Consider the following 17,410-nt stretch of genomic DNA (forward strand, 5'->3'; position numbering starts at 1 on the left):
TTGACAAGTGACTTTGATATGCCTGATCAATTAACATGAAATAGGATATATCCACATTTAACAGGTTCCAGTCAGGAGAGAAGAGGCCAGGAAGATTGTTCCTGGCCCTACAGGGTAGCACACCTCAATATGCTTGCCCTCTCCTGACTCTCCCTGATTGGGATTTTTAACCCTGTTAAAGTAAGAAGAGGTCCTTGGTCTACCATCAACCTCTTCTGACAGGTATCAAAGTGGATGCAAGACACACAACAAATTTGGTCAGAATGTATGCTATTAGGCTGGGAGGAAGTGAAAGAATTTTAGAGAGGTTCATGGAGGCATTTCGACAATACATCTCCTTGGGACCTAATTGACAGCAGCAAAGGCAGGAGTTGCTCTAGCTTTTATTAATCAAGCAGCACCATAGATTAAGAAAAACCTCCAGAGGTTTTATAGGTTAGGAGAAAGGAGTCCAAGGGACTTAAAGATAGGGGCTTTCCTCTAGAGAACTCCAAATAGATTGGAACAGAAACGAAACTCCTCCCGTCGCATAATAGTCAAAACACCAAATGCACAAAACAAAACAAAAGAATATTAAAAGCAGTAAGGGAAAAAGGTCAAGTAACGTATAAAGGCAGACCTATCAGAATTACACCAGACTTCTCACCACAGACTATGAAAGCCAGAAGATTCTGGACAGATGTCATACAGACCCTAAGAGAACATAATGCCAGCCCAGGTTACTGTATCCAGCAAAACTCTCAATTAACATAGATGGAGAAACCAAGATATTCCATGACAAAACCAAATTTACACAATATCTTTCTACAAATCCAGCCTTACAAATGATAATAAATGGTAAAGCCCAACATAAGAAGGCAAGCTACACCCTAGAAAAAGCAAGAAACTAATTGTCTTGCAACAAAACAAAGAGAAGACAAGCACAAACATAATCTCACATCCAAATACGAATATAACAGGAAGCAACAATCACTATTCCTTAGTATCTCTCAACATCAATGGACTCAATTCCCCAATAAAAAGACACAGATTAACAAACTGGATATGCAATGAGGACCTTGCATTTTGCTGCCTACAGGAAACACACCTCAGAGACAAAGACAGACACTACCTCAGAGTGAAAGGCTGGAAAACAACTTTCCAAGCAAATGGTCTGAAGAAGCAAGCTGGAGTAGCCATTCTAATATCAAATAAAATCAATTTTCAACCAAAAGTCATCAAAAAAGATACGGAAGGACACTTCATATTCATCAAAGAAAAATCCGCCAAGATGAACTTTCAATCCTAAATACCTATGCTCCAAGTACAAGGGCACCTACATACATAAAAGAAACCTTACTAAAGCTAAAAGCACACATTGCACCTCACACAATAATAGTAGGAGATTTCAACACCCCACTCTCATCAATGGACAAATCATGGAAACAGAAATTAAACAGAGATGTAGACAGACTAAGAGAAGTCATGAGTCAAATGGACTTAACAGATATTTATAGAACATTCTATCCTAAAACAAAAGGATATACCTTCTTCTCACCACCTCATGGTACTTTCTCCAAAATTGACCATATAATTGGTCATAAAACAGGCCTCAAAAGATACAGAAAGATAGAAATAATCCCATGCATCATATCAGACCACCACGGGCTAAAGCTGGTCTTCAATAACAAAAAGGGAAGAATACCCACATATACATGGAAGTTGAACAATGCTCTACTCAGTGATAACATGGTCAAGGAAAAAATCAAAAAGAAATTAAAGACTTCTTAGAATTTAATGAAAATGAAGGTACAACATACCCAAACTTATGGGACACAATGAAAGTTGTGCTAAGAGGAAAACTCATAGCTCTGAGTGCCTGCAGAAAGAAACAGGAGAGAGCATATGTCAGCAGCTTGACAGCACACCTAAAAGCTCTAGAACAAAAAGAAGCAAATACACCCAGGAGGAGTAGAAGGCAGGAAATAATCAAACTCAGAGCTGAAATCAACCAAGTAGAAACAAAAAGGACCATACAAAGAATCAACAGAATCAAAAGTTGGTTCTTTGAGAAAATCAACAAGATAGATAAACCCTTAGCCAGACTAATGAGAGGACACAGAGAGTGTGTACAAATTAACAAAATCAGTAATGCAAAGGGAGACATAACTACAGAATCAGAGGAAATTCAAAAAATCATCAGATCCTACTACAAAAGCATATATTCAACAAAACATGAATATCTGCAGGAAATGGACAATTTCACAGACAGATACCAGGTATCAAAGTTAAATCTGGAACAGATAAACCATTTACACAACCCCATAACTCCTAACGAAATAGAAGCAGTCATTAAAGGTCTCCCAACCAAAAAGAGCCCAGGTCCAGACAGGTTTAGTGCAGAGTTCTATCAGACCTTCATGGAAGACCTCATACCTATACTGTCCAAACTATTCCACAAAATTGAAACAGATGGAGCACTCCTGAATTCCTTCTATGAAGCCACAATTACTCTTATACCTAAACCACACAAAGACCCAACAAAGAAAGAGAACTTCAGACCAATTTCCCTTATGAATATCGATGCAAAAATACTCAATAAAATTCTTGCAAACCGAATCCAAGAGCACATCAAAACAATCATCCACCATGATCAAGTAGGCTTCATCCCAGGCATGCAGGGATGGTTTAATATACGGAAAACCATCAACGTGATCCATTATATAAACAAACTGAAAGAACAAAACCACATGATCATTTCATTAGATGCTGAGAAAGCATTTGACAAAATTCAACACCCCTTCATGATGAAAGTCCTGGAAAGAATAGGAACTCAAGGCCCATACCTAAACATAGTAAAAGCCATATACAGCAAACCAGTGGCTAACATTAAACTAAATGGAGAGAAACTTGAAGCAATCCCACTAAAATCAGGTACTAGACAAGGCTGCCCACTCTCTCCCTACTTAGTCAATATAGCTCTTGAAGTTCTAGCCAGAGCAATCAGACAACAAAAGGAGATCAAGGGGATACAGATTGGAAAAGAAGAAGTCAAAATATCACTATTTGCAGATGATATGATAGTATATTTAAGTGATCCCAAAAGTTCCACCAGAGAACTCCTAAAGCTGATAAACAACTTCAGCAAAGTGGCTGGGTATAAAATTAACTCAAATAAATCAGTAGCCTTCCTCTACACAAAAGAGAAACAAGCCGAGAAAGAAATTAGGGAAACAACACCCTTCATAATAGTCCCAGATGTTATAAAATACCTCGGTGTGACTTTAACCAAGTAAGTAAAAGATCTGTATGATAAGAACTTCAAGCCTCTGAAGAAAGAAATTGAGGAAGACCTCAGAAGATGGAAAGATCTCCCAGGCTCATGGATTGGCAGGATAAATATAGTAAAAATGGCATTTTACCAAAAGCGATCTACAGATTCAATGTAATCCCCATCAAAATACCAATCCAATTCTTCAAAGAGTTAGACAGAACAATTTGCAAATCCATCTGGAATAACAAAACACCCAGGATAGCTAAAACTATCCTCAACATTAAAGGACTTCTGGGGAAATCACTATCCCTGAACTCAAGCACTATTACAAAGCAATAGTGATAAGAACTGCATGGTATTGGTACAGAGGCAGGCAGATAGACCAGTGGAATAGAATTGAAGACCCAGAAATGAACCCAAACACCTATGGTCACTTGATTTTTGACAAAGGAGCCAAAACCATCCAATGGAAAAAAGATAGCATTTTCAGCAAACGGTGCTGGTTCAACTGGAGGTCAGCATGTAGAAGAATGCAGATCGATCCATGCTTATCACCCTGTACAAAGCTTAAGTCCAAGTGGATCAAGGACCTCCACATCAAACCAGATCCACTCAAACTAATAGAAGAAAAAGTGGGGAAGCATCTTGAACACATGGCCAATGCAGAAAACTTCCTGAACAAAACACCAATGGCTTATGCTCTAAGATCAAGAATCAACAAATGGGATCTCATAAAACTGCAAAGCTTCTATAAGGCAAAGGACACTGTGGTTAGGACAAAATGGCAACCAACAGATTGGGAAAAGATCTTTACCAATCCTACAATAGATGGTGGCCTTATATCCAAAATATACAAAGAACTCAAGAAGTTAGACCGCAGGGAGACAAATAACCCTATTTAAAAAATGGAGTTTAGAGCTAAACAAAGAATTCACAGCTGAGGAATGCTGAATGACTGAGAAACACCTAAAGCAATGTTAAACATCTTTAGTCATAAGGGAAATGCAAATCAAAACAACCCTGAGATTCCACCTCACACCAGTCAGTATGGCTAAGATCAAAAACTCCGGTGACAGCAGATGCTGGTGAGGATGTGGAGAAAGAGGAACACTCCTCCATTGTTGGTGGGATTGCAGACTGGTACAACCATTCTGGAAATCAGTCTGGAGGTTCCTCAGAAAATTGGACATTGAGCTACCTGAGGACCCAGCTATACCTCTCTTGGACATATACCCAAAAGATGCCCCAACATATAAAAAAGACACGTGCTCCACTATGTTCATAGCAGCCTTATTTATAATAGCCAGAAGCTGGAAAGAACCCAGATGCCCTTCAACAGAGGAAAGGATACAGAAAATGTGGTACATCTACACAATGGAATATTACTGAGCTATCAAAAACAATGACTTTATGAAATTCATTGGCAAATGGATGGAACTGGAAAATATCATCCTGAGTGAGGTAACCCAATCACAGAAAAACACACATGGTATGCACTCATTGATAAGTGGCTATTAGCCCAAATGCTTGAATTGCCCTAGATGCACAGAATACATGAAACTCAAGACGGATGATCAAAATGTGAATGCTTCACTCCTTCTTTAAAAGGGGAACAAGAATACCCTTTGCAGGGAATAGGGAGGCAAAGTTTAAAACAGAGGCAGAAGGAACACCCATTCAGAGCCTGCCCCACATGTGGCCCATACATATACAGCCACCCAATTAGACAAGATGGATGAAGCAAAGAAGTGCAGACAGACAGGAGCCGGATGTAGATCTCTCCTGAGAGACACAGCCAGAATATGGCAAATACATAGGTGAATGCCAGCAGCAAACCTCTGAACTGAGAATGGGACAGCCGTTGAAGGAATCAGAGAAAGGACTGGAAGAGCTTGAAGGGGCTCGAGTCCCCATATGAACAACAATGCCAAGCAACCAGAGCTTCCAGTGACTAAGCTACTACCCAAAAACTCTACATCGACTGACTCTGGGCTCCAACCTCATAGGTAGCAATGAATAGCCTAGTAAAAGCACCAGTGGAAGGGGAAGCCTTTGGTACTGCCAAGACTGATTCCCCTGTGAACGTGATTGTTGGGGGGAGGGCAGTAGTGGGGGAGGATGGTGAGGAGGACACCCATATAGGAGGGGAGGGGGATGGGTTAGAGGGGATGTTGGCCCGGAGACCGGGAAAGGGAATAACAATTGAAATGTAAATAAGAAATACTCAAGTTAATAAAGATAAAAAAAAAGTAAAAGAAAAGAAAAAAAAAAAAAGACAGGCTTCCTTCTTCCCATGTCCTTATGTAAGTCTGCAGCAGAAGGTGTGTCTCAGATTAAAGATTTGTACCCCTACACCTGGATCTGGGACTTGCTTTGTCCCAGGTGTCCTTGAATTCAGAGATCTCCTTGCCTTAAATCTCCTGTGATTCATAGCCCCTTTGTCTCAAGATCTCCATACAAAGATGCAGGCCAGAAACTTTTATCCCCCAGCCTCAAGATCAGGATCTTGAGCCTTCCAGTTCTGGATTGTAGTTCATTCCAGATATAGCCAAGTTGACAAACAGGAATAGTCGCCCCTTGTCAATTTGACACAAATATCTCACATCCACATGCAACAATAACAAGATCATGAATATGCCTAGTATGATATAACTTTTCCTCATACAATCGCAAATGCATATGTCAATTTAAAATGGTGCAATGTCCCTTGTGTACATTCTTTTAGTATCAAAACTTAAATACCAATTGATGTTAAAGAAATTGGGAGAAAGGCAAATGTGTTCTTAAAAAATAAAACAAAAGAAGCATTCATATCTTTTTATAATCATTGCTTCTGCAACTTGTTACATGGCCTTGGTTGGTATTTATGACTGCCTTCCTCTACTACTCGTTCTGTATTTCCTCCACCCTCTGCAACACCTCAGCAGGTCTTGGCTCTTTCCCTGGAGGAGTGACCCATACCCTCATTCCTGATGGGTCTGCATCCTTTGCTGTCCTGCTTGGATTAGGCTGTTGTAGTTTCCCATTGGCTTTAATCACAGGACATGGTAGTACCAAGAGACACCCTAAGGGATCTCCTGCACTCCAGACATAATCCTTCTTACCTCCATACTGGAGGGGCAATCCAATTTCCCCTGCTATTCCTTTCTTAGCCTGTTGGTTTAAAGGCATTAGAAACCCAAAATGACCCAGAGTGGGGGTTGGGGTGGGGCGTCTGACCTTCTAATTCAATGAAATATTCATTGTGGTTCCTGGTAGGAGCACTCCCCACTCTGAAACCAAAACTTCTAGGCCAGTAAAACCGAGAGTTGTGGGGACAGGAAGCAAAAGATTTTCCTAGAGGATCACGAGGAGTGATAGTGAGTATAACTATTCCCCTTTCAACCCCTTGATTCCTGGACCCATGGATTCTGGCTCTGGGAGAAACTCTATCATATATTGGATGCTGATTCAAAGCCTATACTGCCTTCTGAAGAACTTTGCCCCAGCCTTCCAAGCTGCTGCCACCTAATTGGTGCTGTAACTGCATCTTCAAAAGGCCTTTTCATCTTTCTATCAGACAGCTGCTACAAAATGACGGGGAACACGATAAGACTAGTGGATTCCATGATCGTGGGCCTGCTGTCACACTTCTCTGGCTGTGAAATGAGTTCCTTCATCAGAAGCAATACTGTGTGGAATACCATGATGGTGGATAAGGCATTCTGTAAGTCCATGATGGTGGTTTTGGCAGAAGCATTACGTGCAGGAAAGGAAAATCCATAATGAGAATAAGTATCTACTCCAGTAAGAACAAAACATTGTCCTTGTCACAGAGGAAGTAGTCCAATGTAGTCAACCTGCCACCAAGTTGCTGGCTGGTCACCTCGAGGAATGGTGCCAGACCTGGGGCTCAGTATTAGTCTCTGCCCTTGGCAGATCTGACATTCTGCAGCAGCTGTAGCCAGGTCAGCCTTGATGAGTGAAAATCCGTGTTGTTGAGCACAAGCATAACATCCATCTCAGCCGCCATGGCCACTTTGTTCATGTGCCCATTGAGCATGACAGGGATACCTGGGGAAAAATCTGACTGTCCACAGAATGGGTCATCTTATCCACTTGATTACTGATCTCCTCCTCAGCTGAAGTTAACTTTTGGTGAGCATTGACATAGGACAAAAACATCTTCACATCCTTTTCCCATTTGGAGAGATCTATCCACATACCTTTTCCCCAGAAGTCTTTTTCACCAATTTTCCAACCATGATCTTTCCAAGTCCCTAATCATCCAGCCATGCCATTGGCTACAGCCCGTGAGTCAATGAATAATCGTACATCTGACCATTTCTTCATCCAAACAAGATTTTCCTTTACCTGTTATCTTTCAGGGTTGTTCCGGAAAAGAGTTGTAAAGCTGCAGCTGTCCACTTCTTGGTGGTGCCAGCATAATGTGCAGAGTCATCAGTAAACAAGGTCCTAATCTTTTCTTCTTCAGTCAGCCGATCATAAGGAACACCCCATGTGGCTATAGGTGCATGCTTGGCAGTCGATGGCATTGTAACAGTAGTAGAGACCATAGGCATTTGAGCAAATTCTTCATGTAACTTGCTTGTGCCTTCAGGACATGCCCAGGCTCAATCATGTACATACCACTTCCATTTGATAATAGAGTGCTGCTGAGCTCATTCTACTTTATGACTTGAAGGGTGTGGTAACACTCAGCTCATGGTGGACAGTTTATGTTGCATGGTAACTTGGTGTCCTATTGTCAAACATTCAGTTTCCACTAAGACCTAAAAGCAGACCAAGAACAGTTTTTCAAAGGAAGAACAGTTGTCTGCAGATGATGGTAGAGCTTTGCTCCAAAATCCTAAAGGTCTCTTCTGTGATTCACTTATAGGGGCCTGCCAGAGGCTATACATAGCATCAAGTACCATCTGGTCAGCAGGATCATATGGTCCAAGTGGTAGAGCAACATGCACAGCAGCCTGGACCTGATGAAGAGTCTCCTGTTGCAGTCCCCACACAAAGCTAGCAGCTTTCTGAGTCACTTGGTAAATGGGCCTGAGTAACACATGCAAGTGAGGAATGTGCTGTCTCCAGAATCCAAATAGACCCACTAAACGTTGTGCTTCTTTCTTGGTGGTGGGAGGGGCCAGGTGCAATAACTTATCTTTCACCTTAGAAGAAATATCTCTGCCTGCCCCACACAACTGGACTCCTGAGAATTTCACTGATGTAAATGGTCCTTGAATTTTGGTTGGATTTAGTTCCCATCCTCTGATATGCATATGTGCTACCAATGAATCCAAAGTGGTTACTACTTCCTGCTCACTTGGTCCAAACAGCATTATGTCATCAATATAGTACACCAATGTGATATTTTGTGGAATACACAAACTATCAAGATCCCTTCTAACTAAATTATAACACAAGGATAGTTAATAAATCCTTGAGGCAAAACTGTAAAAGTATACTGCTGGCCTTGCCAATTGAAAGCAAATTGATTCTGGTAGTCCCTATGGACAGGTCCTGAGAGGAAAGCATTTGCTAGATCAATAGTTGCATACCAGGTACCAGGAGATGTGTTAGTTTGCTCAAGTAATGAAACTACATCTGGTAAAGCAGCTGCTATTGGAGTTACTACCTGATTTAGTCTTTGATAGTCAACTGTCATTCTCCAGGATTCATCTGTCTTCTGTACTGGCCAGATAGGAGAGTTAAATGGAGATGTGGTGGGAACCACCACCCCTGAATCTTCCAAGTCCTTGATAGTGGCAGTAATTTCTGCAATTCCTCCAGGAGTACGATACTGTTTTTGATTCATTATTTTCTTTGGCAAAGGCAGCTCTAAAGGCTTCCATTTAGCCTTTCTAATCAATAGTAGCCCTCATTCCACAGGCCAGGGAACCAATGTGAGAATTCTGCCAACTTCAAAGTATATCTATCCCAATTATACATTCTGGAATTGGGGAAATGACCACAGGATGTGTTCTGGGACCTACTGGACCTATTGTGAGTAGGACATCAGTCAGAACTCCATTAATCACCTCTCCTCCATCAGCTCCTACTTTAACTGGAGGGCCACAATGTTTCTTGGGGTATCCTGGGATCAGCATCAATTCAGAAAATTTCCAATAAACCCTCAAAAGTCTGATTATTTCCTTTCCCCCAGTGTACAGTTACCCTCGTAAAAAGTCATAGGTCCCTCTGGGGAAGAACTGGAGAATGGCTAACAGCAAAACATTTAGAGGTCTTATCAATACACTTCCTTAGAGGAACCTGACCACCCCTTCATTCAAGGGGCTCTGGGTCTGCACACTAGCTCAAGTCTAGAAACTGATTCATTGGCCAAGATTGCCTTTTGCCACAATTGATTGTAACCTTTCTTTCATTTGTTTGAGAATTGTTCTGCTTATATAGATCAAACAGATAAGCAGTAGACTTCTTATCTATTTCATGCCTGGAAAAACCATGACTGATTAGCCAGTACCACAGGTCCGAATGAATCATGCCATTATAAATTTCACCTCTCCTGTGTTGGCCATTATGGGCTATGTCATTATAATCATTTTGTCTAGGCTGTCCATTATAATAACTACAATCCTCTTGTCTCTGGCAATTCAATACTGCCACCTGGCTCTTGTTACCTGGGGCCCAATTAAACCCATTGCATTTAATTCATCTAATTGAGCAGCAGCATCTCTAACCCTAAGATCTGGCACGAGAAAAGGGTAAGAACAAAATCCTTCAAATGTACTGGTGCCCCTCTCACCAGTTTGTGTCTTATAGGATTCGTGAAGGCCATATCTTCCAGGCCTTCCCATTGTGGAGGGTTAAGTTTTACACAACATATCCACTCTAGCATTGCAATTGTCCTGAGCCTTAAAATCCCTTCAGCAACACTAACTCAGGGGATATCAAGCATCTCCAACTCCCCTTCAGTAGGCCATCGTTTGATACATACTTCGGCCAACCATTCAAACAAACTTCTGACACCATTTTAACTGTGTGAGCTTCCATATTAAACCTAGAATCTCCACTTAGAGGGCTCGTGTCAATAAACTCAGCCTGATCTAGTTTTATGTTCCTTCCACCATTATCCCACACCCGTAAACTCCATTCCCACACATATTTCCCAGATTTCTGCTTGAATGAGTTATCTGATTCATTAAGTTCCTTAGTAGTGTAGCACATTTGCTCAAGGACTAACTTTCTATCTCCCCTCTAGGGGCCTATTTTGCCTTGAGTCTGGTTATGGGTCTAGAAGAAATTATTGGTGGGCCTTGAGAAACATCACCATTGTCTTGCCTGGCATTTTCTGCATCAAAAGTCACTGTTGGTTTATCAGACTCTGAGGGATTAATTTTCTCATGTGGAAGAGGCATTATTTCAAGGCGGGGCTGAGGGTACTACTGAAAGGTAAAAGTTTTAAAGTTGCCCCCCTAGACACAAAGTTTAGAGTAGAAGAAACAGGTTAGGCCTCAGAATTGTATGTTCCAGGATGCTTCTCCTAGGAACTAGTGGACCATAAAGTTAAACAATCTTGAGAAGCAGGAAGCAGCTTCTCCTAGGAACTAGAGGACCATGAAGTTAAACAATCTGAGAAGGAGGAGACAGCTTCTCCTAGGAAACAATCTTGAAAAACAGAGTTTTTCCTTGTGATTTTTCACTGTTATTCTACACACTTTCCAATGGCGCCATCCCTGCCCCCTCGGGTTGTGGTTTCTCCCTTTAAATACCTCTTTCCCCAGCCTCTCCGGGTCGAACTCCATTGCCCCTGCGAGGGATATGAGTCTCGACCCCAGTGCACTGGTTCCCGTTAATAAACCTTGTGTGATTACAGCAAGGACAGTCTCACATGAGTCTTTGGGTGTGAAAGACCCCAGCTTAGCAACAGTAACGCCATTTTACAAGGCTGTACTTAAGATGACTGGTTCAGGGAAAGGTTAGGACACTGAGTACACAGCGGCTGCCAAGCAGGATGTGTATGGTTGAAGGCCTGGCAACAGGACGACTGCGGTTGAGCGCCTGACAATGAGAAAAGCCCCGGGAGAGGTCCCACACCCTGGTGGGGGGCCGAGTCAGCCCTTATGTTCCAAGAAGGTAACTAGGAAACTTGCCCCCCGGGCTGAACCCTTGGGGGGCCGAGTCAGTCGTTATGTTTCAGGAAGGTAGCTAGGAAACTTGCCCCCGGGCTGAACCCTTGCCACATTAGAATCCACCAATTATATCCCTGTAACCATGCATCTGCTTCTGTATGCTTGCTTCTGCTCCCCAGAATCCTATAAAAAGCCCATCCTTGGTTCCGTGGGGCGCGCCAGTCCCCCGAGTGACTGAAGCGCCCACAGGTGCCTGTGTATCCCGACAATAAACCAAATCCTCTTGCTGATTGCATCCTGTGGCCTCGGTCTGGTCATTGAGTTGGAGGGTCTCCATCCCGAGGGAAAGTTCTCCCTGAGAGCTCTTCAGGTGTTCGAGTCATCCCGAGACTTGAGAGAGGGTCTCCCCGTTCCGGACGGGGGGGTCTTCCTCAGGTGGGGTAAACCATTGAGAATCTGAAGATTCAAAATTCTCAACTTCAACAGGGTCCTCCACACATCCCCATTCCAAGTCATAGGATACCATTCTTTACCAATTAATGCCCTTACTTTAACTGCTGACAGCCTCTGATGCTGACACTTGAATTTCACTACAATTCAGTCAACTTTATAATGAGGGCTTCAGTTTCATTTTCTGTAACTTGAGCTCTATGACTGCTGGAGAGAAGATTCTCTTTAAGGATACACTTAGAAACCTAGAAATTGTTTACATGTATCTGAAGCTGTTCAATTTCATCATACAGCTCATTCTTTTCCTTCATCAATTTTTCGAGAGATACTAAGAGCAACAAACCAGCAAAATCATTTTCCCCCGAACTTGTAGAAAGTTTTTTTACACCGCATCACCTAATTCATGAAGATAATCAAAGGCACTAGTTTCTTTAAGTCTGAAATATAGTTTCAACCATGGATCTTCAGCATTCTCCTAGCTCCCAGGAGAGAAAGCATCTGGGGAGGTTTCAGTAGTTGAAGGTGCTGGTGATTAAAGCAACTCCAGATTCTTAAAAGATTAATTATTATACTTCTGCTCCTCTAGAACCACTTCTGATACCAACTTGTCCTAGCCAGGGTTCTCTAGAGTCACAGAACTTATGGGTATTCTCTATACATTAAAATAATTGGTTGATGACTTATAGTGTATAGTCCAACTCCCCCACAATGATCAGTAGCAGCTGTGAATGGAAGTCCAAGGATCTAGCGGTGGTTCAGTCCCACAAGGGAGGCAACCAGGAAAAAAATGAGAAGTCTTCCTTCTTCCAATATCCTTAGTGAGTCTCTACCAGAATGCATGTCTCAGATTAAAGGTGTGTACCACCACGCCTGGATCTGGGACTTGCTTTGTCCCAGGTAACCTTGAATTCAGAGATCTCCTTGCCTTAAGGTCCTGTAATTCATAACCACTTTGCCTCAAAGCTTTCCACACCAAGATCCAGGTCAGAAACATTTATCTCCTAGCCTCAAGATCAGGATCAAAGGTGAGTGTTCCAATCCTGGATTGTAGTTCATTCCAGATATAGTCAAGTTGATAACCAGGAATAGCCACTACATCTTCTTTTCTAAGATCTATGAATAAAGAACTATAAATGTGGGCTTTAATGTATTTCCCATTTTGTTTTCCTCTTAAGAAACTCTGCACTCGTTTCCCTAATGGAGGTAGCAAAATTTTATAGACACCCCAATCAGATTTAATGGCTGTTTTTTAAATGTAGTTCAATGTACTTGGAATCAGAGAACAGGGCTCATTAAATCCTCACAACTCTCCCTGTCTGCTACAACTTCCAATGAAAATCTGCCTTCTCACTGGTTGCCTGTGTCCCAAACTGATGAAGCCTGGGATTATTTTCAGTGTGTTACTGATGCAGTTCCCTTTGAGACAGGCAAAATCTGACACATGCCTGAGAGTCCAGAGCCTATTGAGTGCATTACTCCCCAGTGCCAAGTCTCATTTAAGTAAGCAAGCAAGTAAGTAAGTAAGTAAGTAAGTAAGTAAGTAAGTAAGTAAGTTGACTTATTTTTTTTAGCAAGGTCAGGCTTTGTATGTTAATTGGAAATTCAAACTCTCAGCAATCTTCCTGACTCACCCTTCTGTTGCTAGGATTACTTTTATAAACGAACATACCTGGCTTTAATTCTTATTCTTCTTCTTCTTCTTCTTCTTCTTCTTCTTCTTCTTCTTCTTCTTCTTCTTCTTCTTCTTCTTCTTCTTCTTCTTCTTCTTCTTCTTCTTCCTCTTCCTCTTCCTCTTCTTCCTCTTCTTCCTCTTCTTCCTCTTCATCATCATCATCATCATCATCAGGCTTTAAAAAGGTGTTTTACTTATTTACATTTCAAATGTGGCCCCACAACCCAGTCTCTTCTTCAAATTTTTTCTCACTCCAATGCTATCCTCTGTACTTCTGTGATGGTACTTAGTCCACCTTCTCCTTCTCACTCTCTTCTCCCCCTGCACTATTCCTTGTCCCTGAGGTATCAAGTATCTGTGGGATTAAATTCATCCCACACTACTGAGGTCAGACCAAGCAGTCTGCTGTGACTAGCCCATGCATGCTTTTGGTTGGTGGTTTGGTTAGGGAGCTCTCTGGCGTCTGGGTTAGTTGATACTGTTGTTCTTCCTATGGGGTTACCTACCTCTTAGCTCTTTCAATTCTTTCCATAACTCTTCCATAGGGGACCCCAACCTTCAATCCAATGTTTGGTTGTAAGTATCTGCAATTGTCTGAGTGAACTGCTGGTAGAGCCACTCAGAAGACAGCCATGAAGGGCTTCAGTCTGCAAGAACAACATGTTACCATGAGTGTCAGATATCGGTGCCCGCCAGTGGGATGGATCCCAAGTTGGGCCAGTCACTGGATGGCCTTTCCTTTGATCTTTACTCCATTTTAATCCCTGCATTTTTTTTTTTTTAGACCAGAACAAGTCTGAGTCAGAAATATTTAAGGTAGGATGATGATCTTATCCCTCCGTTGGAAGCCTTTTATATATCCACTGGAGATGGTCTCTTCAGTTTCCATCTGCCAACTGTTAGAAATTCGTGCTGAGGTCATTTCCATTGAGTCCTGGAGGCTCTCACATCCCAAGTCTCTGGGATATTCTAGAGAATGCCCAACACTCACCCCTACAGCTGGCTATGTCTATTCATTCACCTGGCACTCTGGGCTTCTCTCCTATCTTTCTCCTAACCTGATCTGATTCACTCTAGCTAGGCCAAAATGAGATTAAATGGGTGGAGACTTCCTCATCTTATCACGTGGCAGCTTTGGCCTGAGAGGTGGGGCTGCAAAGGGAAGGTATAAGGAGGAAAGAGTATATAAGGACACCAATGTCTGCACAAGACACTCAGAGCCTTGGAGTCTGGAGTGACTGCCTCACCTTGCTGAGATTGGAGCTTTTGAGAGCAGTACCCAAATCGGGTAAGTCATTTATGCCCATCAGGACACCACATACGACTTGGCTTGACAGTGTTCATTTTAATGTTTTCTTTTGTGTGTGTGTGTGTGTGTGTGTGTGTGTGTGTGTGTGTGTGTGTGTGTATTTGTTTCCTTGCTTGCTTGCTTAATTTCATAGTTTGGTTATTTGGAAGCACCAAATCTCATTTATCCCAGAATAGCCAGAAATCCATATATAGCCAAGTGTCATGAAACATGAATGTTCAGCCTCTACCTTATGAGATCTGAAGTTGCCCTGACCTCCTTGTTAATAATGGGCTAAGGAAGCAATATGTAAGGACTTAGGCACAGGACAAACACCATGTATTCTGACCTACTCTAATCTACTTTACAAAAAATTTAGTTCAAAGCGAATATAGATTTATAAAATGACAAGGAAGAGAACTCTGTAGGGAAGAACACTTGGCTATGATGAGTTCAATGAAAGCATTAATTTGACAAATTGAAGCATTCAATTTCTTGTTTGTTTGATTTATTGATTGATTGATTTTTACTTATTAACTCCTGCTCATTACTGTCTACCACTTGCCCCATCCCATAACCCTTCCCACACTCCCCTTGCTTACTGCTCTGAGTGATTTGGCCCTTCTTGGGTATCTCCCTACCTTGGCCCATCAAGTCTATGAGATTAGGAATTTCTTCCCTCATTTTGGTTCAACAAGACAGATCCAATTCAAGAATATATCCCACTTCCAGGAAACTGTTTTTGGGTTAGACCCATTCTCCATATGTTTGAGGCCTATGTAAAACCAGGCTGCATTAACGCTACATATGTGTGGGGAGCCCTAAGTACTGTCTCTATATATTCTATTATTGGTGGTTCAGTATCTAAGAGACCAGAGGTTCTAAGTTATTTGACTGTGTTGTTGTTCTTCTTCAGTTCCTATCTCTTTGGAATCCTGAAACCCTCCTCCCTATTCTTCAATAAGAGTCCCCAAGCTCCACCCAGTCTTTGCCTGTGGGTCTCTGGAGTTAGGTAAAGGGTGGAACTTGTCAGAAAATAGACATTCTAGGCTTCTGTCTGCAAGTATGACAGAGTATCATTAATAATGTAATAATTCCCTCAGTCTCTGCTCCATCCACCATTCTGGCACTGGTTTTACAGAGGAAAAAATTTGGGGTCAACAGTTTTATAGGTGGGTTGTTTGTTCCTATTGCTCCACTGGGGTTTCTGCATGACTAAAGCAGGAGACTGGTTCAGATTCAATTTCCCCAATTCTGAGAGTAACAGCTAATGTCAACCCCACTGATGATGGAGCAACTGCCTCATCTCACTTCTCTGTCTGATCCTGGATATACCCCCACTACCCACCCCAGGCCACTCATTCTCATGGCTATCTTGCCATCTCTCCTGTCTCTGGCCACACTTAATCCTGACACTGACCATTATCCTCTCTATCCTTTCGACTACAACATTTTTTCCTTTCATTTGCCTCTTATGATTAATTTATCCACACTCGAAGTGAGATTCAATCATCCTCACTTCTTCCTTTTATTTAGCTTCTTTGGGTCTGTGGAGTACAGCATGGGTATCATGTATATTGAGGCTAATATTCACTTACTAGTGATTATATACCATGCATGTCCTTTTTAGACTGGGTTACCTCACTGAGCATGATATTCTCAAATTCAATTCATTTGTCATTCAATTCATTTATGATGTCTTTATTTTTAATAGCCGAATAATATTCCATTGTGTAGTTGTATCACAATGTCTTTATGAGTCTTCAGCTGAGAACAACTCTGGTTGTTTTAGTTTGTGCCTATTGACAGAAAACTGCTATAACCATAGTTGAACAAGGGTCTTTACGAGCCACAGGGGAGCATCTTTGACATCAGGAGAAAAATGTGTGTTCTATTGGGATAGCACTCTTCTCAGGGCAGCTTAACTTGTCCCACAGGACTCACCAAGTTGGGAGGATGAGTTGAGTGGCTTATCTGTATAGTTCAGGATCCACAGATATGATTAAGGAGGGAGGAGAGGTGGCAAGAGAGTGGAGGTCCCCCTGAGATAGCGTGCTTCACAAGGTAGCTTGACTTGCCCAGAGGACCCAGTGGGCAGGGAAGATGAGAGGGGGAATAAACAGATGCTTATCTGTATGGTTTCTGATCCACAGGTCTGCTGAAGGTGAAAGAACAATACATATCCAGAGGGATACAGGGTGCTTGGGGGGGAGCGGGTTGGAATGCCTTAGAGGACTCATAGGCAGCAAAGATGGTGGGGAAGGGAAGGCTACCTGTATGGGTCAAGATCCCCAGGTCTGATGAAGGTGGAGAAAATATGGTGGAAAGAGTGAAGTAACTTTTGGATAGCAGGCTGCTTGTTGCCTCAATGCATTCTGTCTCTTAAAGGATAGCTTAGAGCTCAGCATGTCTCCTGCTTCTAAAACTTATTGAAAAAATAAGTATCCACATAAACAAGAATACCTTGAAGACACTATGGCAATGATAAAATCAGATACCTCAGAATCTGAATTACAAGATTTCTAGTGGTACCAGACCAGTTATTGGCACCCTTGCTAGTTTATGTCATTAGCGGTGGGGCTGGGGTGTGGGAAGAAGATACATGCTAACGGAATTTTGGATGAAATCTTTTTTCCTTTGGATATTTCTATAGCATCTGCATATGT

The 17,410-nt window shown here is 42.0% G+C and overlaps 1 pseudogene; it reads right to left on the minus strand.

The window, feature by feature from the left end:
* Positions 1-6,475: 6,475 nt before the first annotated feature.
* LOC103692410 (uncharacterized) lies at positions 6,476-11,007 on the minus strand (annotated as a pseudogene).
* Between the last annotated feature and the right edge of the window lie 6,403 nt (positions 11,008-17,410).

This window comes from Rattus norvegicus, chromosome 5 (genome assembly GCF_036323735.1).
Source record: "Rattus norvegicus strain BN/NHsdMcwi chromosome 5, GRCr8, whole genome shotgun sequence".
NCBI lineage: Eukaryota > Metazoa > Chordata > Mammalia > Rodentia > Muridae > Rattus > Rattus norvegicus.